We start from the raw sequence: 21,353 nt of genomic DNA, 5'->3' as shown, positions 1-21,353 counted from the left end.
ACAAGCCAAGGTTCCCAATTCTAAACAGAAGTATTTCGAAAAATAGTGCAATGAAAGAAAAGCTTCAGTTGCTGAATAAAGTAGAGCAAGGGACCCTAAACTTGGAAACTTTAAGACTTGTGGACTTCAACTCCCAGAATTCTCCAGCCAGCACAGGTGGCTGAAGAATTCTGGGAGTTGAAGTCCACAAGTCTTAAAGTTGCCAAGTTTGAAGACCTCTGAAGTAGAGGCTTGACAAGCAGCTCTGAAGAAACACTGGGGCCGAAACATACAAGAGAAAGAGCAGAGGAACTGATACTGAAAAAAATAAGACCTCAGAATAATCCACTTAGAAGGTAAAACTAAATTTCCTAATGATCCAGGATTGTCAAAGCCAACAAAATAACTAGTCTACAAAAATAGTACTTCATAATCAGACCTTAGATCAAAGATCTTACATGAGGTGATTTGTATCAGCTGAAGGATTTAAATAAAGTATAATTTAAGGTGAGGGAACTTGCACCAATAAATTGATTCTCTATGCTGGTTGTCTATTTCAGGGGTCTCCAACCTTGGCAAGACTTGTGGACTTCAACTCCCAGAATTCCTCAGCCATATGTAAAAATATATAATTACTCAGAAATGTCAGATGTATCCCATCTTTGCCCGTTAAGGTCTAAGAAGACTCAAGGAATATCAGTAAAAGATGTACGATAATATAGAAGTTGTACCTTATGCATGGATTATTTTTTAAAAGCATAGATTCAAATAATTGCTGAGTGTTAGTCTTTTAGTACATTAACATTCCCCTTAGGTCATCTACCAATGCTGATTCATGATCAATCTTGGTTTTACTTAGGTAGCATTCCTAATTTCTCTGTATTTTTCATCTCTCCGCTCAATATTTTTAAATATAGTTCAGAAGTATTTTGTAATACTAAAGGAAGCACTGAGATGAGTATTCAGACCAACAATGATGCTTGGCCAGCAGCCAGAGACTGATGTCTATGTTTCATCAGACTTTACTGATGAAAGTAGCAATGAATAAAAACAAATACATTCCCCCAGAAGGCTGTAAATCAGTAAATTCACAATTTATACTACTGACTAAAGTTTCCCCAATATCTGATTAGCCCCTCCAACCATCTTTCAATAACCTACAGTTTCTGAAGTTCCTTTGCTCTGTGTACTATAAAGGTAAAAGTTCCCCTCACATGTATGTGCTAGTTTTTCACGACTCTAGGGGGCGGTATTCATCTCCGTTAAAAAAGCCAAAGAGCCAGCGCTATCTAAAGACCTCTCCATGGTCATGTGGCCAGCTTGACTAAACAGCCAAAGGCACATGGAATGCCCTTACCTTCCTTTTCTTCTTGCATTTTTACATGCTTTCAAACTGCTAGGTTGACAGAAGCTGGTACAAGTAATGGGAGCTCACTCAGCATATATACTATACTGCAATGTTATTCAACCTTGACAGCTTTAATGTGGAGTTCAACTCCAAAAATTCCCCAGCCCTCATAGCTATTTGTCTATTTTAGGGTTCTTGTCTGATTTAAAGAACAGGATTAGGAATTAGCTGTTTCTGAGAGGCTTGCCTTCCTCTGGTGTGTAGCACAGCTGGCTGGGGAATTCTGGGAGTTGAAGTCCACACATCTTAAAGCTGCCAAGATTGAGAAAGACTGCTATACTGAAAAGAAAGGTGCCTAGTTAAGCTTACTGTACAGACATATGGTTTCTTGAGAATACAGTAATTGTTTATCATAACTTTCCTCCCTGATTGGCTTTTAGGATTCCCAGCACTACCGTGTTTCCCCGATAGTAAGACACCCCCGATTGTAAGACGTATCGGGGGTTTCAGGGGGGTCGGCTAATATAAGCCATACCCCGAAAGTAAGACATATGTCTTACTTTCGGGGAAACACGGGGGTATTGCCGGGGGGGGAGCCCGATGACGTCGCTTCCAAGATCCCCGCGCGCCCCTCGCCGCGGCGCCACCGCCTCTTCCCCGGCTTGGCAAAGCGAAGGACGGCGCTGGTCCGAAGCGAGCCGAGCGGGCGGCGGCTTGCAGCGAAGGCGCTCGTCCCAGCAACCGAGTCCTGCCGAGGCTCGGCTGCAAGCGGCCGGCGAGGCCGACCAGCTCCGAGGCGAGCGGCCGGAGCTGTGCCCTCCTTCGCCTCGCCGCGGCGCCACCGCCTCTTCCCCGGCTTGGCAAAGCGAAGGACGGTGCTGGTCTAAAGCGAGCCGAGCGGGCGGCGGCTTGCAGCGAAGGCGCTCGTCCCAGCAACCGAGTCCTGCTGAGGCTCGGCTGCAAGCAGCCAGTGAGGCCAACCGGCTCCGAGGCGAGCGGCCGGAGCTGCGCCTTCCTTCGCCCGCCTCCTTTCCGGCAGGCAGGTGAGGCTGCCCAACTGCGCAGAGCGGCTCCTCCCCTCCAGACACACGCTTCCCCGACACGCGTCTGCGGCTCCATGCGTGCACGCCGCTTGGAGCCCTGAGGTTGAACTTGGAAAAGGGCTCACGAGGCTCCTGTCCCGCGGCTGCCCTTCTGGACTCTGGGGAGATGCCTTCGGGAACGCGACCCTTTCAATTTTTTTCCAATGTAAGACATACCCCGAAAGTAAGACGTAGTGGGGCTTTTGGGGGTAAAAAGAAAGTAAGACACTGTCTTAGTTTCAGGGAAACACGGTAGTATCTCATATAATACTCTCAACCAGTTACTAACCAGGTTTGACCCTTCTTAGCTTTGGCCAGCTACATGCTACCATGTTCTGAGACCCAGACTTCTACAAATCATTTTTCAAGAGACTTCTCAACCAGGAGCAGCCAAATGCTCAGGACAACTGTTCATATGGACTTGAGATTTTCTGTATTTTCTTATGAATGCACCAAAGATATTTTTGGCAGGGTAGCAAAGAAGTGAGTTAAACAGCAATATTATTTATTTAACGTTTGTGCTACCTTTCTGTTTGCAAATGACTTTGAGTGCCAATGTAATGTACTGATTAAAGGACTGGATTATAGCTAGGGAGATCTATATTCAAGTCAACCCTCATCCTTGGATCTCATCAGATGATTTAAACTACTGTACTCATTTACTCTAACCTACTTCATAGAGTTGTGGTTGTGGACAAAATTTAGTGGTATGAATACCATCTTGTACTTCTAGAAAAGTAGGATCTAATTAAGAAATGACAAAATCAGATTCCAGGCAATTTACAATGTAACACTGTACATTGTACAGAATTAGGAAATTAAAAGCAAGATGATTACAACATTAATAAGAAGATGCACCCTTAGAAGAGGATAGCACCAAACATAGCTCTGTATGAACTGTATTTATAGCCTGGGAATAACTTAGAAAGTGGCCTCCCACATGCCTGATTAACAATCCTTGGACATCAAGGAACATTTTCAGATCATAACAGCAGGTCAGATTCAATAAAAGAGGCCGAGCTTAAAATACACCAGCCTTAAGCTGTACAGGTGAGATCAGGAAGTTTGAAAGATGGCTTTCTTGCCATGGCTGAGCTAAACTCTTAATTCACCCAGCCTTGTCAAAGGAAATTGTATTCTAATATTCATGCCTTTGGAGGCTGCTGAACCACAATTCTCAGCAGCCCTGGTCAGCAGGGCTAATAATGAGGAGTAATGGGAGTTCTCCTTCTACAACATCTGAGAGGCTAGACCGGCCTCTATAGTTACTACATTTACAGCTTAAATACTGAAAGGAAACAGCAGCAAAAATGCAAGAAAAAGAAGCCAGATTACAATCACACATAAAATTCGTGTTTTAAGAAAACTCTTCATCTAATAGAAGGCAACATAATTTCTTTACCTACAAAGAGTAGTAGATGCTTGGAACAAACTTCCAGCAGACCTGGTTGCTAAATCCACAGTAACTGAATTTAAACATGCCTGGGATAAACATATATCCATCCTAAAATAAAATACAGGAAATAGTATAAGGGCAGACTAGATCAGTGGTTCTCAACCTTTGTAATGCCACAACCCCTTAATACAGTTCTTCATGTTGTAGTGACCCCCAACCATAAGTCGAGCCCCAATTCTCCCAATCGGATTGCCAGGAAGGTCAGAGGGACACTCCCACTGTAAATGCCTGATTGGTTGGATGGTAAAAATATGTTCCAAAGCGGCAGAAGAGAAGCTTTAAGTTCCTAACACCATGGGAAATTTGTCTTTTCCCATGGTCTTAGGTGACCCCTGTGAAACAGTCATTCAACCCCCAAAGGGGTCCCGACCCCCAGGTTGAGAATCACTGGACTAGATGGACCATGAGGTCAATCTTCTATGTTTCTATGTTTCTACAGTGCCATTCTGCCTTCCCTTGGAGGAATCCTGTTGCATTTGAAAGAAGTAATATATTACCAATTGCTGAACTACCCCAGAAAGAAAAAACAGAAGGCATAAAACAAAAGATCTTCTCAATGCTCATGTTTAGTAATTACAGGTCTGCCCTGGGGGTAGAAGATGGGAGGATAACATTAAACTGCTGCCTCTCCTAAAATAGGATACATAAACCTTATGTTCAACAGAATATTTTAACAGGTTGTTTGAATTCTACAGTTTGGCTTTACAACAACAAAATACCACAAAGTACATTTCCCTTAATATAGCACTACTGAAAGCTGCTGAAACGTTTTTAATTGTGTGGTTGTTACAGACTCATCTAAACCATTTGCTTCTCAGGATCATAATTGTTTGGCTCTGTAAAGTTAGTATTTTGACTATATATATAAACATAGAAATCAGCTTACGAGATTTATTGTCAGAATAAATCTGATTTTTTTATGCTTAAATATATCATTCACATCTAATAGCAACTTGATATTCAACTATAGTACACAAAATATCTACACGCAAAAGAAACAAATGGATTCCATCAGAACTTCAAAGGCTAATCAATCAAAATAATGTCTTGAGCTTCACACTCATTGTGCCTGTTCAGATGGCAAAAATGATTAAGTCAGCAATTCCCCAGGGAAATTAAGTCCCTCCCATGTGCTGGCAATGCATGATTGCAGATGACCCAGACAGTCAAGGGCCAACCAGGAAGTCTTCCTAGCTACCGCAAAAATTTGGTATAACAAAAGAACCCACACTATAATGGTCAGAGTTAAGGTCAGTCTAATAAACACCTTTCTGCCCTTTCCCTCTCCTTTCATTTAGCTGTACGAGAAAAAGAAGGTGGTGATAGAGATAAACCTGCTAAAACATTTTTTTAAACTACTTTTGATGGACTTTCTGGCTCATTCCCTTCCCTGTTTGCTGTCCTCCAGAGCTGGAAGGAAATCATACCAATGCAAATTATACCACCCCCCACATGTGTCCTTAGATCAGGATCAGAATTCAGCTGTGCTACCACCCATACAGCTCCTCTATATGATATTATAATGGCAGTGTTTGCCTGACTTCCATTGCTGAAACTCAAAAATCACCAACAGAGGAAAAGCTGCCATCAATGGCTATATGGATTGTCTGCTATATTACGTTTCAGAACAATCATAAAATTAATAGTGTACCCAGACAGTCTTAGTCAGAAAGCTGAGTGATGAATTTAGACAAATCTAAACTTAAAGCATAAACTTTAATTTTTTTGTAGTGTTTTAATGGTTTTATTGCTTTTGTTTTAAGGTTTTAATTATGTGTTTCTGAATTGTGAGCTTCCCAGAGTCATTTGCTGAGATGGGTGCCTATAGAAATCAAATAATTAAGATCAATGATCAGTGCAAATAAGTAGATGGTGAGGTGAACACATTAGCCAAATCTGAAAACCATGCCATTCCAGGAAAAGACTACAGTATTTGCTAGATAATAGGAATTACCGTATTTTTCAGAGTCTAAGATGCACCTTAGTTTTGGGGGGGTAAAATAGGGAAAAGAATCTGCTTATCAGATATTCATCTGGCTAGCGTCCTTAGTCTGATCGGCTTCAGCACATTATTTTATCACCTGGTTAAAGCTTTAAAAAACTTTATTTATTTATTTATTTATTTAAGGGGCGAGTACAAGTGCACTAGAGTGCCTTCCGTCCCCTGTCCTATTGCTCTCCTATATCTCCTATACCTTTCTTCTATTCCTATATCTCTTCTTCTATTCTTTCATTGATATGTTCTATTACAATATCTTCTTTTCTATTCTTTCTTAGATATATTTCACTATGAGCCTGCAAGGTAAGAGCTGGAAAGATCTTTAGCAGCTAGTTAGGGCTGGGGGGGAGCTACATTCAGAGTATAAGACACAGCCAAATTATCAGCCTCTATTAGGGAAGGAAAAGGTGCATTTTATACACTGAATATACTTGATATAGCCTAGGGCAGCGATGATGAATCTTTTAGACATCGAGTGCCCAAACTGCCTGCGTGCGCATGCCTAAACTAAAAGGTCTGCATGCCCATGTGCAGACATGTGTGAATGCATGCATGCGCAGACATACATGAATGTGTGAATGCAGACATGTGAATGCAGATGTGCATGTGTGCATGCAGATGTGCATGTGTGCATGCAGATGTGCATGTGTGCATGCAGATGTGCATGTGTGCATGCACAAGTATGCATGTGTGTATGCACAGACATATTTGCATGTGCAGCAAAGACCCAAAAAGTAGCTGGCTGGTGGGAGACAGAGCATCCCAATACCAACAGCCAGTGAAGGGCTATCAAATTTTTTACTACCACACTGTGGGGGTGGCTTATAGAGGACGCCCTGCATTTTCTTCCAACATCTTTCAGGGCAAATTGGGTGCTCTGGGGTGGAGCTCCATTTTCACTACCCCACTGCATTCCCCCCCCCCATCTGGGTAGTAGCCCACCCCTGCCGACAGCGCACAAGATATTTTTCTTTCCTGAGCTTCTGTTTCTTCCTGAGCTTCTGTTTCGTTGTTTGTAGGGAAAGAGAAGCTCACAAAAGAAATACCAAGGAGCAATGGCAATGGGGCAGTGGTGGGCATGACAGCAGAGACGGCTCTGCATACCACTTGTGGCATGCTTGCCATAGGTTCGCCATCACAGACGTAGGATTATTGATAGTTCCTACTGGAAGCCGAATCCAAAGGGAAATATTTTTGCCACTCCTTAAAAACTGTTAGTTTCCAAAGTTCCATTTGGCCTTATGGGCTCTGCTACCTTCCAGTATCTGATGGCAAGGGAAGTGGTGTGAGCCGGGGTGGCGCAGCAGGTAGAGTGCTGTACTGCAGGCCATTGAAGCTGACTGTAGATCTGAAGGTCAGCGGTTCAAATCTCATCACCGGCTCAAGGTTGACTCAGCCTTCTATCCTTCTGAGGTGGGTAAAAGGAGGACCCAGATTGTGGGGGCAATTTGCTGGCTCTGTTAAAAAGTGCTATTGCTAACATGTTGTAAGCCGCCCTGAGTCTAAGGAGAAAGGCAGCATAAAAATCGAATAAATAAATAAATAAAATAAATAGGTAGCCCTCAACTTACAACTACAACTGAGCCCCAAATTTTTCTATTTAAGTGATATGTGTGTTTAAGTTTTATGAACTTTCTTGCCTCGGTTATTAAGTGAATCACAGCAGTTGATAAATTAGTAACCCAATTGTTAAATGAATCTGGTTTCCCACCCACCTGACTTTGCTTGTCAAAAGAAGATCACATGACGTTGGGACACAGCAGCATTTATAAATATGAACCATTTGGCAAGTATCTGAAATTTAGATCAGATGATCATGGGGATGTTGCAAAGGTCGTAACTGTGAAAAACAGTCATATGTCACTTTTTTCACAGCCATGGTAAATTTGAATAGGCACTAAGCAAACTGTTGCAAATACCTGCATTTAGATTATAATTACTTTATTCTACTATTTAGTGGGAAATACGATTGTTCCTTTCTAAGAGCCTATATTCATAATTTTTTGCTTTTTTTTTTTCATTCTGGGACTTAGCTTTTAATATCACACTGCAATGTTGTTATTTGATTATTTGATCGATGAGCCCATATGAAGTATTTGGATAAAACAAGTAAAATAACCTGGAATTCACTTGCAACTCAATCTTTAATGTTATTGAATTTTTAAGTAGCTACATATTATAATCTCTGATGCTGTTGCATTGAAAGTAAAGTAGTAACAACTATGAAAGCAAACAAATTGCTTTCTGCAAAGGCAGACCGTGAGTTAAGACAGATACAGCAAGATTTTTGAATTTCAAACAATGACCAAGGTAAACTTTTGGCATATTTAATAAAGCAACAAAAGCTCAGGTTTTTATTTCAATCGTTAGGACAAATGCTGCATAATGCATGAAGACACAAATTTAATATTTCAAGGTTTTTATTTACAAAAAAAAAATCCATAAGGATTTGGTAGGAAATGAATGTTTCTTTTAGCTCAATTTTCCCTAGATACGGAGTCAAAAAGCTGAACCCACACTAAGGTAGCAGAATCTAGTTCACATTGGCAATTCTTAAAAGCTAAGCAACTTGGCCCTGGTTAAAAGTTGGATGGGAAATCACTTGGAATTCCATGGCTGTTCACTAGACTGGAAAATTGAAAAAAGCATCATGGAGTAAGGCAATAGCAAATATTTCCATAATGTTGGCAGCAAAATTGAATGGATGCAATCACAAGGAGCCAAGGTCATTTTGAAGAAATTATTACTTTTTTATTCAGGCAGGGTATGATAACATGAAACGCAGTATGATAATATGAAGAATAATGTCATTTCCAAGTTGGTTTACATAAATAATAGTATAAACCAAATACAATACCAGTATTTCAGCTTCTAAACTATTCAGTATCAGAATGTTTGCATCTGGTACTCCACCAGCTTACAAGGCTGTCATTCCTCAATCAAATCAGGATGGTGTATGTTGTACTAAATATAGATCTATTTCATTAATGAATACAAATGGAGAAATGCTATTTATTTAGAAAATGTATTAACTTGCCAACCAACCCAAGAAAATACTGTACTAGCACACCTGGTACATTCTGATCAAGCAGGGTTTATTAGATGTAGATGAGATGCTGACACATAAGTAAATCTAACAGCTTTAAATAATTCTAAAGTGGATCCAGTTGTCAACATTTCATTGGATATTGAGGAGACTTTTGATAAAACGTATTGGCAATGCATATTTTTCATTTTTTTTCAAAATTTTATTTTCCCTCAGGGCTCTTCACTCTCTTTTATTGTTTGATTTAGTTTGGAACATTATCAACTATAGTTAGAACAAATGTTATACTGAAATTCATGTTCTAATTCATACTGGTATAGAAAGCAAAGTAACTCCACTTTTAGACAATATGTTGGTATTTATTGATAGGCCTGAGGTCTCCAAACCAAATGCAACAATAGTAATTGATCTGAGAACCCTTTCTGGATATATTTATTGGTTACATCTGAATTGATACAGTAGGGAGCTATTAAATTTTCAAAACCAACTATCTCTGGACAGTCTTGATGATGCCCAAAGGCAATAATACATCTTGGACTGAGAATACCTCAAGCTTAACTCAGATGGTTAAGTTGAATATAAATATATTGTGATGAAAAGCAATAGATTTAGGCAGTTGAGCTTCATTTAAACTGAGTATGAGGGGAAAAGTAATACTGCATTTGAAAGATTATTTTATCATGGCAATGTATACCATACTTGCATGTTATGCCTCCATATATTCTTAAGATGCATGTGTAGAGGTTTCATGTGCTATTTCAGAAGTTTGTTTGGCAAAACTATCCAGTTTTCTTTCAAAAAATTTCTACAGTCAGTTAAAGAAGACATGTTTCCTTTTTCAGGTGAATGGATAAAAAGATCTATATATTAAACCAATAGAAGAGAATATTTGTGGCTCAGGGGCCCTTGGTGCTCTCTGAGTTGGTTGTTTACTTGCAGATGTTTCATTACCAAACTACATAACATTATCAGTGCTAGTAGGGAGTGGAGTTTCTTCTCATTTTGTATTTTAGTGGCTCGCCCTGGTAGTGTTGGTGGGAGTGATCTTTTTGGTTCTTTGATTACTGTATTTTGGAGTATAAGCACCCTTTTACTCTAATTTTGGAGTATAAGCACCCTTTTACTTTCACCCTAAAAGAGGGTGAAAATCAGGGTGTGTCTTGTGCATCAAATTTAGCCCTGCGCAGCCTCTCAAATGGAGATTTCACAAGCTGGAAAATGCCTCTGAAATGGAGGTTTTGCAGGCTTTAAAAATGGAAGGCACAACTCACAACCAACGAACCTGTTGCTAAAGTTCATCTCTGGGAACAGCTGATTGAGGATATTCAGGGAGGTCATCTACCCACCCCCATCAGCTTTTTTCTTACTTTTCTCCCCAAAACTAATATGCATCTTATACTCCAGTACATCTTCTAGTCTGAAAAATATGGTATGCTGTTATTTACTGTTAGCTTACTTGGCTATTTGATCGTTGGTGTTAATCTACTGCACTGGAAAATTGAACACATGGGCTTTTTTAGAATGAGCATATTTGCTCCCCAAAACACAATTTCCTTGAAAACTATAGAATTTTACTTTCTTCTACTTTTGTTACCCCGCCTGTCTTTTTATTTTTACAATCATGCTTTGTTAAGAAATGGGGAAACCCAAACTAAAGAGGCAAAGTGTAGAGAGGTAATAATAAGGACACCCAGAATTCCCTCTAGAATTAAGAGGACTTCAATATAAATTAATAAGCCAATAATAACTGTTTATAAATAGTAGCTGATTAATTCGATATTTGAGAGTTTTTTTCAAATGGTGTGAAGAACTGAATTGTTTGCTAAATGAACAATGATGTAGTTTTATACAATTAAATGTACTATTTCCTATCTATTGGAAGAAACAGATAAATGCAGATAGCTTTCATGTGGTATTTAGAACATAACAGTAGTCTTGTGTTACTTTTATAGCTCTCTTTTGAAGAGAATATATTTTACATGCACTGGTTCACTAGACTAATACATGAAATAAATGTTTGCTAAGCAGCAAATGAGATTTTTGCATGTATAATGCCATTTTATAAATGGTGAATGAGGTTTTATTGTATCCATAAAATGGTACTGCCGATGTGTAAAATGATGAATGAATTTTGTTCACTGTACATAAAAGGGCAGCGCCGGACTTACCCGGCAGGCAGGCTTTGCTGGAGGGACCGGGAGACACGGTCCCTCATGGCGGCCGCCATCTTGGATCCCGGGCGAAGTCTCGCGACGCGAGACTTCGCTCGGGAGAGCAGGGCCTGATTGGCTGAGGCCCTGATTGGTCCGGGCGGGGCCTGCTTGCCCTATATAAGGGCGAGCAGGCCCGAGGCTCGTCCTTTTCGCCCGGACCGATCTACTGCAGCAGACATTCGATCGGTCTGCTCCGTCGGCCATTTTGTTTGGCGACCTCGTGCGAGGCGCCATTTTGAGGCCTGTGGTGGGGCGGAAAGCCTTTTTGAGCATCAGCGGAGCCAGCATCGGCTGGGCTCCGCTCCGGTTTGGAGCCTCATTGTCCTGCATAGTTGGGAGGGGGGTGCTGCCTTCTGGTGGCCTCGCGGGCCCGCGGGGGTCGCTGGGGGGGTTGTAGGCCTGGGATAAAGGCCTAGTTCCGGGCCTTGTCGCCCATTGGAAGGGGGGATTGGCTTCCTTGGTGGGTTTGTGCCACTGAGGCCTGCTGTTAGGGCAGGCCTCGTTTAAGGGGTGCAGGGCCCATTAGGGAAGGGCTTGGCCCCGCCCTATTCTTTTGTAAAAAATAGATTGTAGGGGTATGGCCCCTAAAAAGCGGCCAGCTAAGGCCCTCCCGGCCCAACCTGTGGTGCGGCCTAGGAGGGCTGCCAGGCCGTCTGCCCGGGCTCGGGCGGCGGCAGAGGTGCCCCCGGGGGGGATCCCGGTGGGGGGGGTGGTAGGGTTTATGCCCACAGTCCCTCAACCCGAGGTGTCCCCTTCTCTCTCCTGGGCCAGGGTCCTGGAGCGGCTCGACGAGTTGGAGAGGTGGCGGTCGGGGGCAGGCCCGGAGGGGCTTTCCTCGGCTGCCACCGCAGCTTGGGGCGCAGACCCCGAAGAGGAGTCGGCCCCAGCTGGGCAAGTGGCCCACGAAGTGCAGATGGCGGGAACCGGACAGGCTGGCAGCACCGGGCAGACGAGCCATGCTGGACAGATGGCCCAGCCTGGGCAATGGTCCTCTTTCCAGGGCCCAACCAGGATGGGCCCACCATGGATGGCTTCTCCCCCTTACGGGGCAGGTGAGGTTGCACCACATGCAGGCACATCTCCGCTACTGCCCATCCAGGGTCCCGGGTTCATCCCGCCAGCTATGGGGGGTGGCAACAGTTTCACGGGGGCTGCTGCAGGCACCTGTGGTCAGGTTTGGTCCCCGCCAGCTCCGCCAGTGGGGGCGCTGGGGGTGCCTGTCCCACCTGGGGCGGGGGTGGGGGGTTGGATTCCTCCTCCACCGGCCATTATGCCACCGGTCCCATTCATGTACCCACCGGGGCTTGGGGTGCTGGGCTCGGGGGCCACCACGGTGTGGGACCCGTTCGCTAGCATCAAGCCTGGGGCCATCCCTTGTGGGTTGCCCGCCACACCTTTAGGGTACCATCTGCACCCGTCAGTTAAGGAGGCAATCTGGCGGGGGGAGTACGTTGATTTGTTCTCCATCTTGAACAGGGAGGTCCCTAAACAAGACAAGGAGGTTGTCCCTGGGGAGAAAGTGAAAAAGACAAAGGTCACGAAATGCTTCAGCTCGTGGCTGTATGCATTTCTGACCTTTGCGTCGGTGGTCATTCAGAGGCAGCCGGGGAGGGCCGCTGCCTTGCTGAAGTACATCGACCTGATAGCGAGGGCCCATTTTGAGTATGGGGGGACCATATGGAGGCACTACGACAAGGGCTTCCGTATGCGTATTGCCCATGACCCCTACTTGCCTTGGGATATGGTGGTTCCGGACCTGTGGTTCCAGGCCACTCATATGTCAGGGAAGGAGGGCTGTGATAGGACCGATAGCGGTCACTTTATGGAGGAGGAGCCTGCGACGCCCGCGCCGGCCAAGGTCGTGGCGGGTGCCGTTAGTAAGGGTGCCTCTTTAATATGTCACGAGTTCGCTGCAAAGGGGGCGTGTTTTCGCCCCTTTTGCAGGTTTCGTCACGCCTGCGGAAGTTGTGGGGGAAACCATTCCGCAGCCGTGTGCCCCCGCCCCAAGAAGGGGATTGAAAAGAAAGGCTCGGGTCCCCCAAAGCCTCCCCCACCTGCTGGGGGAAAAGGGGCCCAGCCCAATTAATTTAGGGGTGCTTGAGGGTTGGTTGGGCGACTACCACCCTCGCTCGAGAGCGGCCGCTCTCTTGCTAGGTTTTGCAGAGGGATTTAGGATCCCTTATCAGGGTGTTAGGAAGGCCTTCATGTCTGACAACCTTAGGTCGGTTGTTGGTCATGAAGACATTGTTAGGGAGAAGATTGGGAAGGAGGTTGCCGAAGGCAGGGTCCTGGGGCCCTTTGCGGAGCCGCCCTTCCCGAATCTTCGTGTGTCTCCCTTAGGTGTGGTCCCCAAAAAGGCGAGTGGTGAATTTAGGTTGATTCACCATTTGTCTTTTCCGAAAGGGGAGTCAGTGAATGATTTCATTCCTGACGAGTTGTGTTCAGTCCGGTATGCATCCTTTGATGCAGCCGTGACTATGGTTAGGAAGTGTGGGGTGGGAGCCCTTATGGGTAAATGCGACATTAAGTCGGCATTCCGGCTCCTCCCCATACACCCAGACGACTTTGAGCTGTTGGGCTTCCATTTCGAGGGGGGCTATTACGTGGACAGAGCTTTACCCATGGGGTGCTCTGTCTCGTGCTCTCTTTTTGAGAGTTTTAGCACCTTCTTGGAGTGGGCGCTCAGGAGGCAAAGTGGCCTGGGTACGGTCGTTCACTACCTTGATGATTTCCTTTTGGCGGGGCCTGCGCATTCGGAGCAATGTTTTGCTTTGATGCGGGACTTCGAAGCCCTTTGTGCTCAATTAGGGGTGCCTTTAGCCTCTGAGAAGACCGAAGGCCCCGCCACCAGGATTACCTTTCTGGGTATTGAATTGGACTCAGAGGGGCAATCTTCCAGATTGCCCCTAGAGAAGTTGGTAAAGATTAAGCGGAAGCTTGATGAGGTTCTGGGCTGCCGGAAGGTGACCCTACGGCAGCTTCAGGGACTGGCAGGCATTCTTAATTTTGCCTGTCGGGTAGTTGTTCCTGGAAGGGCTTTTTCCAGGAGGTTGTATGATGCGATGAAGGGGCTCCGTTTGCCCCATCATCGTACCCGCCTTTGCGCCGGGGTCAGGGCTGACCTCGGCGTGTGGCGGGATTTTTTGGATAGATTTAACGGGTTGTCTTTCTGGAGGCACGAGCTTCTGTTGGAAGCTGAGTTGCAGCTCTGCTCTGACGCCGCGGGGACTTGTGGTTTCGGGGTAGTGTTAGGTGACCAGTGGTGCTGGTCGGCATGGCCTCCGGAATGGAGTGCCTCTTCGTTGGTTAAGGACCTTACGTTCCTGGAGCTCTTCCCCTTAATAGTGGCCTTAGAGCTTTGGGGGGAGCAGTTTAGGGACAAGACCGTGCACTTCTGGTGTGACAACCTAGCGGTTGTCCATGTGGTGAATGCCCTGTCCTCAAAGAGCGACAGGGTTATGCGGCTTGTCCGCCATTTTGTGCACAGGTCCTTGTCTCTAAACGCCTTGTTTTTGGCTAAGCATGTCCCCGGGTTGGATAACGGGGTCGCTGATGCCTTGTCCCGTGGTCAGTTGTCCAAGTTTCGGACCCTGGCCCCGTGGGCCCGAGAGTTGCCAGAGGAGTTTCCCGGCCACCTCTGGAGTCTGGGAGGGATCCAGAGTGGTGGAGAGACTAGGCATCCCGGGCAATCCCCTTGTCTGTGGCGCCCGGCACCTTGGGGCATACCAGCGTGCGGGCGAGGAGTTTGGGGATTTCAGGCAGGGCTGGGGTTACCAGCTTAGCTGGCCTGGCCCTGTATAGCGCCTGGCCGGGTTCTGCGTCCAGCTTGGGCAGCGTGGCCTGTCAGTTAGGATGATCCGGTCCTGGTTAGCCGGCCTCGCCTTTCTGTACAAGGCGGGGAGGTTTGCAGTTTTTCGGGTGACTTTGCATCCGGTGGGTGCTGGAAGGCCGTACGAGGGAGCGAGCGGGGGCCCCTGGTGACACTCGTCGGGCTCGACGGTGGAGCAGCTGGCTTTAATCAACGTGGTTTTTGGCAGTCTGTGTTCCTCATTGTAAGAGGCCCGTCTTTTTGGGGGCAGTGACTGGTGTCATGCTTGGGGCCCTTGGGGCCAGCGAGGCCTGGCCTCATCTCAGGCTGGCAATTCGCTCCGTGCCTTCCAGCACGCTGATCTGGCCGTTAGACAAGGGGGGGGGTCCCTTGTGGTAAGGCGGTCTGGGTCAGATCAGTTACGCAGAGGGGTTACCATCTACCTTAGTGCGGCCGCCGACCAATCGGTGTGTACGGTGGCCGCCCTACAGCTTGGGTGTTTTCTGCGGGGATCAGGTCTGGGATACCCGTCTAGGCATTGGGACGGTACCCCTTCTGACCCGTTTATACTTTGTGCGTTAGTACCCAGGGCAATGGCCCAGGTGGGCACGGATCCCGCCGGTTATGGAACGCGTTCGTTCCGTATCGGCGCCGCCACTAGCACGGCACTTTCTGGTTTCCCGGCCCACTGGATTCGGGTGATCGGCCGCTGGCGGTCAGCGGCATATTTGGGTTATGTTAGGCCCGCTGAGGATCCTAGGCAGGGCTTAGGCTAGGTGACCTCTCTGCGTGTGTTTCCTCTTGCAGGTCCCCAGGCTGACGTGACACCGACGGCGCTGCTGTGTGGCACAGCATGATTTGCTGGGCCGGCCGCCTGGCGGCCAGGAGCGCTGTCGGGACCCAGCCGTCCCTGGGGCGGTGGGTCAGGGTTGCCTGGATGGGCCGGAGAGGTATGCGGTGGGAGGGTCTCCTACCGGTGTGGCTGGGCGGTCAGCATTTTGTGGCTGCGCCCGGCAATATGGGGGGCGGCTCCTGGAGTCGTTCCCAAGTGGGTTTGGGTGGGCAGTGTCCTGTGGCCGCACCCAGGTGGCTGGTATTGCACTTAGGTGGCAATGACCAGTGCATACTGGGAGGCCTGGCGCTGTTCATTTCGGCACGCGAAGACCTGCGAAGGCTTCGTGAGGTCTGGCCCACCACGCAAGTGGTGTGGTCAGAACTATTACCTAGGCTTGTTTGGAGGGATGCCTCTTCCCTTAGGGCCATTCACCGGGCTAGGCGACGGGTGAATAGGGCTATGGGTAAAACGGTTAGAGAATTGGGTGGAGTGGTAATACCTCATCCCCTTATATCAATAGATAAGCCATGGCTCTACCGTAATGATGGCGTTCACCTGTCTGACCAGGGGAACGCCATCTTCTTACAGGACCTGCAGCGGTCTCTGCGTGAGCTGGCGCAGCTAGAGGGGGGAGTCGGGGGGCCAAGATAGAGATCTGACCCCCGCTCCTGTGGCAGGTTAGGGGCGGAAAATTGGGTGGTTTAGCAACCGCGCGTTCTCCCTTGGGCATCTTTGGGGATGATTGACAGGTTCTCCGCAAGCTCATGGAGGGAGTTTCTGCCTGAGCAGCTGGGGGGAACCTGTCTTTGGGTCCTACACCTTTAATTCCCCGATTCGGGTTAGCCGGTGGGACCCCCCTCATGCACAGCATGGCAGAAAAGGTCACAGGTGACGGCCTGGCCCTCACCTGGACCTTGCATCGAGATACGCCCATGAGTTGCCCAGGAATGTTTGCTGGCATACGTCATTTCCGCCCCGGAAGTATTTGTTTGACCCTGCAGGTCCAGTTCCGGGTCATAGTTGTTTATGCAAATTTATGCAATATTATTTGAATAAATTATGCAAATTTATGTTAATAAAAATGACCCAATTTTAAATCCAGCTCTGGTGTCCGTGTCGTTACTCCGTCTCTCCAGCAAGGGCAGCGCCGGACTTACCCGGCAGGCAGGCTTTGCTGGAGGGACCGGGAGACACGGTCCCTCATGGCGGCCGCCATCTTGGATCCCGGGCGAAGTCTCGCGACGCGAGACTTCGCTCGGGAGAGCAGGGCCTGATTGGCTGAGGCCCTGATTGGTCCGGGCGGGGCCTGCTTGCCCTATATAAGGGCGAGCAGGCCCGAGGCTCGTCCTTTTCGCCCGGACCGATCTACTGCAGCAGACACCCGCCCGCCCTCCACTATTTTGCAGTGTGCTTCGGGGTCGCCCTTAGGGGGCCGAATGGGAATTTTTTGCAGTTCTGCCTCTTAGCTGGGCTGTTTTTTCGCCCATTCCACACTGGGGTGATGGCTGTGCGGTTAGGGGGTGCTTGCATTAATTAGGTTAATTGGCTTACCTTTGGTCATTTGGGTAGGCAGGTTAGGGGCGGAAAATTGGGTGGTTTAGCAACCGCGCGTTCTCCCTTGGGCATCTTTGGGGATGATTGACAGGTTCTCCGCAAGCTCATGGAGGGAGTTTCTGCCTGAGCAGCTGGGGGGAACCTGTCTTTGGGTCCTACACCTTTAATTCCCCGATTCGGGTTAGCCGGTGGGACCCCCCTCATGCACAGCATGGCAGAAAAGGTCACAGGTGACGGCCTGGCCCTCACCTGGACCTTGCATCGAGATACGCCCATGAGTTGCCCAGGAATGTTTGCTGGCATACGTCATTTCCGCCCCGGAAGTATTTGTTTGACCCTGCAGGTCCAGTTCCGGGTCATAGTTGTTTATGCAAATTTATGCAATATTATTTGAATAAATTATGCAAATTTATGTTAATAAAAATGACCCAATTTTAAATCCAGCTCTGGTGTCCGTGTCGTTACTCCGTCTCTCCAGCAAAGCCTGGACAAAACTGAACTCCAATAAGCTGAGGGCATTCTTCGGTTCTGAAAGGTCTTTGTAGATTCCCACTTTAACATAATACAACAATAGCTTGGAGATTAATAGAATAAGAATAAGAATAAAACGCATGCTTCTTTAATTGCAAGAAATGATACTACAAGGCTAGAAGGAGACCTATCAGTTACACATCTCTCTCTCTTTTGATATTTAAAGTATTTATTGCTTGGAATCTTGAACAGAGTTCAGGGTTGCATATTCTAGTTCTTATATTTAATAGAAAAGAATACTGTATAAATTGTTAAAAGAATATAAGTTGACTTAAATATTGGTCATTTAGCTTCACAGTACAGTATGAAAGGTTTATGCGTAAAGATATTGGAGAAGAGGATACTGTCTTATATTTTTGCTTTCTCTATGATGCAAGATATATTTTAAAACACTGATAGTATCTTGGCTTTTTGTTTTATTAGTCTACAACATTATTGATTTGGCTAATTTTCCCAAACAAGGCAAACTTCAAGTACCTAATTAATACTTGAATCAGCATCCACTAGGAAATCCCACAATGGGAAACTGAAAAGACATCCAGAAAACACCAAGCCCTTTCTGTACTATTAACTACACAGATATGTCCACAAAATAATCAGGAGGCAAGATCAGCCCAAAAGAAACTGTAAAGATGCTCAAAATTCAGATATATGTACATCCTAGTAAGCACAGGTAGAATTCCACTACAAAAAACTCTCTTTTACTGAGAACAAAGAGTATAGCGGTCTACTAAAAAAGTCGTTGTGACACAGTGGCTAGAATGCAGTATTGCAGGCTAACTCTGCCCACAGCCTGGAGTTCTAGGTTGCTCAGCTTTCCATCTTTTGGAGGTCAATAAAATGAGACCAGATTATTGGGGGCAATGTGCTGATATTGGAAACATCTCAGAGAGTAATATGGAGCACTAAGGAGCAGTATATAAGTCTACATCGGTGATGGTGAACCTTTTCCCCCCTCGGGTGCTGAAAGAGCATGCACGCATGTTGTCGCGCATGCACAAGTGCCCACACCCATGATTCTATGCCCGTGGAGAGAGAAAACAGCTCCCCCCACCCCACCCCCGGAGGCCCTCTGGAGGCTGGAAACAGCCTGTTTCTCAACTTCTGGGGAGCCCAGTAGGCTCATGTTTCACCCTCCCCAGGCTCCAAAGGCTTCCTTGAAGATGGGGGGGGGTAAAAATGTCCTCCCCTCATTCCCCCAGAGGCTCTTTGGAAGCCAAAAATGCTCTCCCAGAGCCCGTGTGAGCCAAAAATCAGCTGGCCAGAACATACATGCACATTGGAGCTGAGCTAGGGTAACAGCTGGTGTGCCGGCAGATATGGCTCCACGTGCCACCTGTGGCACCCATGCCATAGGTTCATCGTCACTGGTCTAGGTGCTATTGCTCAGACCAAGTTAGAAACAACTTTTATTTGCTGTCTGTGGATCTTAGAACTTAGACAGCAAATGCCTCTTGTTTCTCTCTGTCTCTCTCTGTGTGTCTCTCTGATCAGAAGTACAAAATAACACCAAGAGCAGTTTTGCTTTGTGGAGGAGGTAGAGGAGGAAGAAGAGAGGACGAAGAAGCAGCAGCTGCAGCCGCCCCGAGAGGCTCATTTCAGGCGCCCCCTGCCGACAAGGGCACAAATTCTCAGTTTAAAGCTGCAGAGTGCTGGAAGCCAACGTTTCAAATAGGCGCGGTCCAAAAGTTGAGCTACTACCACACCGTTCGCAAAATCGTTTGAAGAAGTCCCATTTCTCTCTTGTCCTACCCCAAACCCCAAGTTTCGCTGCCTACAGGGCAAGGAGATGCCTGTTAGCATACCTCCTTTAAACCACCACCCTCGCCCCGCGTCTCTACACCCCCCACACACACACTTCTCAATATTCCCTCAGACCCGCACACAGAACAGTCCGACGCGTCCCATTTTTTTAGTTTTGGAAGGGAACGCGAGGCGCGCGCGCACGCGCGCACACACACATACAAACACATCCGCCGCGATGGCGCGTACGCGCGGGTTTTGTTTTGGTGAAACCCGCCTGGCAAGGGGACGCCACGCGAAGTCTTTCGAAGGCGCGAACCCCGCGAACGGAGTGGATCCACCCTCGCGCGCCTGCCCGCTGCGCAACCTTCCCACCTGAAATAAGTGCAAAAGTGACTGAAACCGACCAAGCCTTTACACCCTCTTCCGATAAACACGGAGAAAGAGAGGGAGGGCGAGGCTGCAGGGCGCGACCGACTCTCACCTTTGTCGGGAAGGCTTCACTTTTTTTTTTTTGCACACCTCCGTTTCAAGGAGAGGACATAAGAAGTGCAAGGCGGCCACCCCGCAGAACTATCTTCCGAAAAGGGCTTGCTCGGGTGCTAGTAGTACTTGCGGCGCCGATCCAAGCCCAGGGCGCAACCTGGAGCGCTCGGGAAGATTCCGGAGAGGTGGGGAGTAAAGAGAGCGGGTGGGGCGCGCAGATCCTGGACGGCTGGTCTCCACAGGGCGAAATGGGGGTCACCCGGCGGCAGCCCTCTCCGAGACGCTGAACGGGGAGCCGAGCGGGGCGCGAAAGAGAGCGGAGAGCGGCGCCAGCAGCAGGTCCCCGCTGGAGAAGGACCTGGCGGGGAGGCGGCGCCGGAGCTGCTGCATGTGCGAGCGGCCAGTTGCTGCCGCGGTTGTTGTTGCTCCTCCTCCGGCCCTCCGCGGGAAAAGAAAAAAGATGTGGAATTGGAGCCGTCCAGCCCTCTTCGCCTCCCGCCGCGGAGGGAGTCTCTAAGGGGTGGCCTCGCCCACCTCTCTCCTCCGCGTCCAAGAAACACGGCGGGAGCTCTTGAGTATCAGCCCTCCCTCTCTCTCGTTGGAATAGTAGCGATGTCTCCTTTTTGGAGAGCTTCGGGAGGAAGAAAGCGGGCGAGGGGGGCCCAGGTAGGCTCCCCACCATCCCAAGCGCGCTCCCTTTGAGCGGCTTCCCCTTCGGCATCTTTGCGGCGGCATCCTTAGCTGCCAAACCGGGTTGTCCAGTGACTCGCCTAAAGTTCAATTTCTGTCTTTTTAGCCTGTGAAGAAGAAGGACTTACAAAATTTAGGAGTCAAAATCAACAGAGTACCACAGTGGCAGAATTATTCATTGCTGCTTCCAAACTCTCCCCCACCCTAGTTTGTCCCAGCTTTGCCGTTTTACCTCTCCAAACCTCCTCCAGGGAACCTTTTCAACGGTATTGCAATACCAAGCAATAACCTGACCAAGTTAAGTCAAGTCAAACTGCAGTTTTGGACACTGGCCTTAAAAATCCCCCTTTAAGTTCAACCAGCCCTTTAAGGGAGAATGAATATTAAACAGTTTAAGTGCCAGTAATTAAGGGGATGAGAAATTGAGTAAGGTGCTGTGCCTGTGAGACCTAAGCCCTTAGAAATGCATGCACAGGTGGTTAGAATGTTCTTGAGTGTAGAGGCTCCTATGTATTCCATGTTCAGATGATGACAAGGTGTCCCTAGTAACTAAATAGTAGTAGTAGTAGTAGTAGTAGTAGTA

The 21,353-nt window shown here is 47.4% G+C and overlaps 1 protein-coding gene across 6 annotated transcripts in view; it reads right to left on the bottom strand.

The window, feature by feature from the left end:
• SEMA5A (semaphorin 5A) overlaps positions 1-21,020 on the bottom strand; it is a 245,461-nt gene extending 224,441 nt beyond the window's left edge. For 3 of the 6 annotated variants that reach the window (XM_070747021.1, XM_070747016.1, XM_070747022.1), the window contains exon 1: positions 20,079-20,609. The gene's annotated coding sequence lies outside the window, so the exon portion shown is untranslated. Of the gene's footprint in view, positions 1-20,078; positions 20,610-21,002 lie in introns of those variants that run through there. The other 3 variants (XM_070747017.1, XM_070747023.1, XM_070747020.1) reach the window with 2 other exon arrangements.
• Between the last annotated feature and the right edge of the window lie 333 nt (positions 21,021-21,353).

This window comes from Erythrolamprus reginae, chromosome 3 (genome assembly GCF_031021105.1).
Source record: "Erythrolamprus reginae isolate rEryReg1 chromosome 3, rEryReg1.hap1, whole genome shotgun sequence".
Taxonomy (NCBI): domain Eukaryota; kingdom Metazoa; phylum Chordata; class Lepidosauria; order Squamata; family Dipsadidae; genus Erythrolamprus; species Erythrolamprus reginae.
This window is presented reverse-complemented; position numbering and strand designations above follow the sequence as displayed.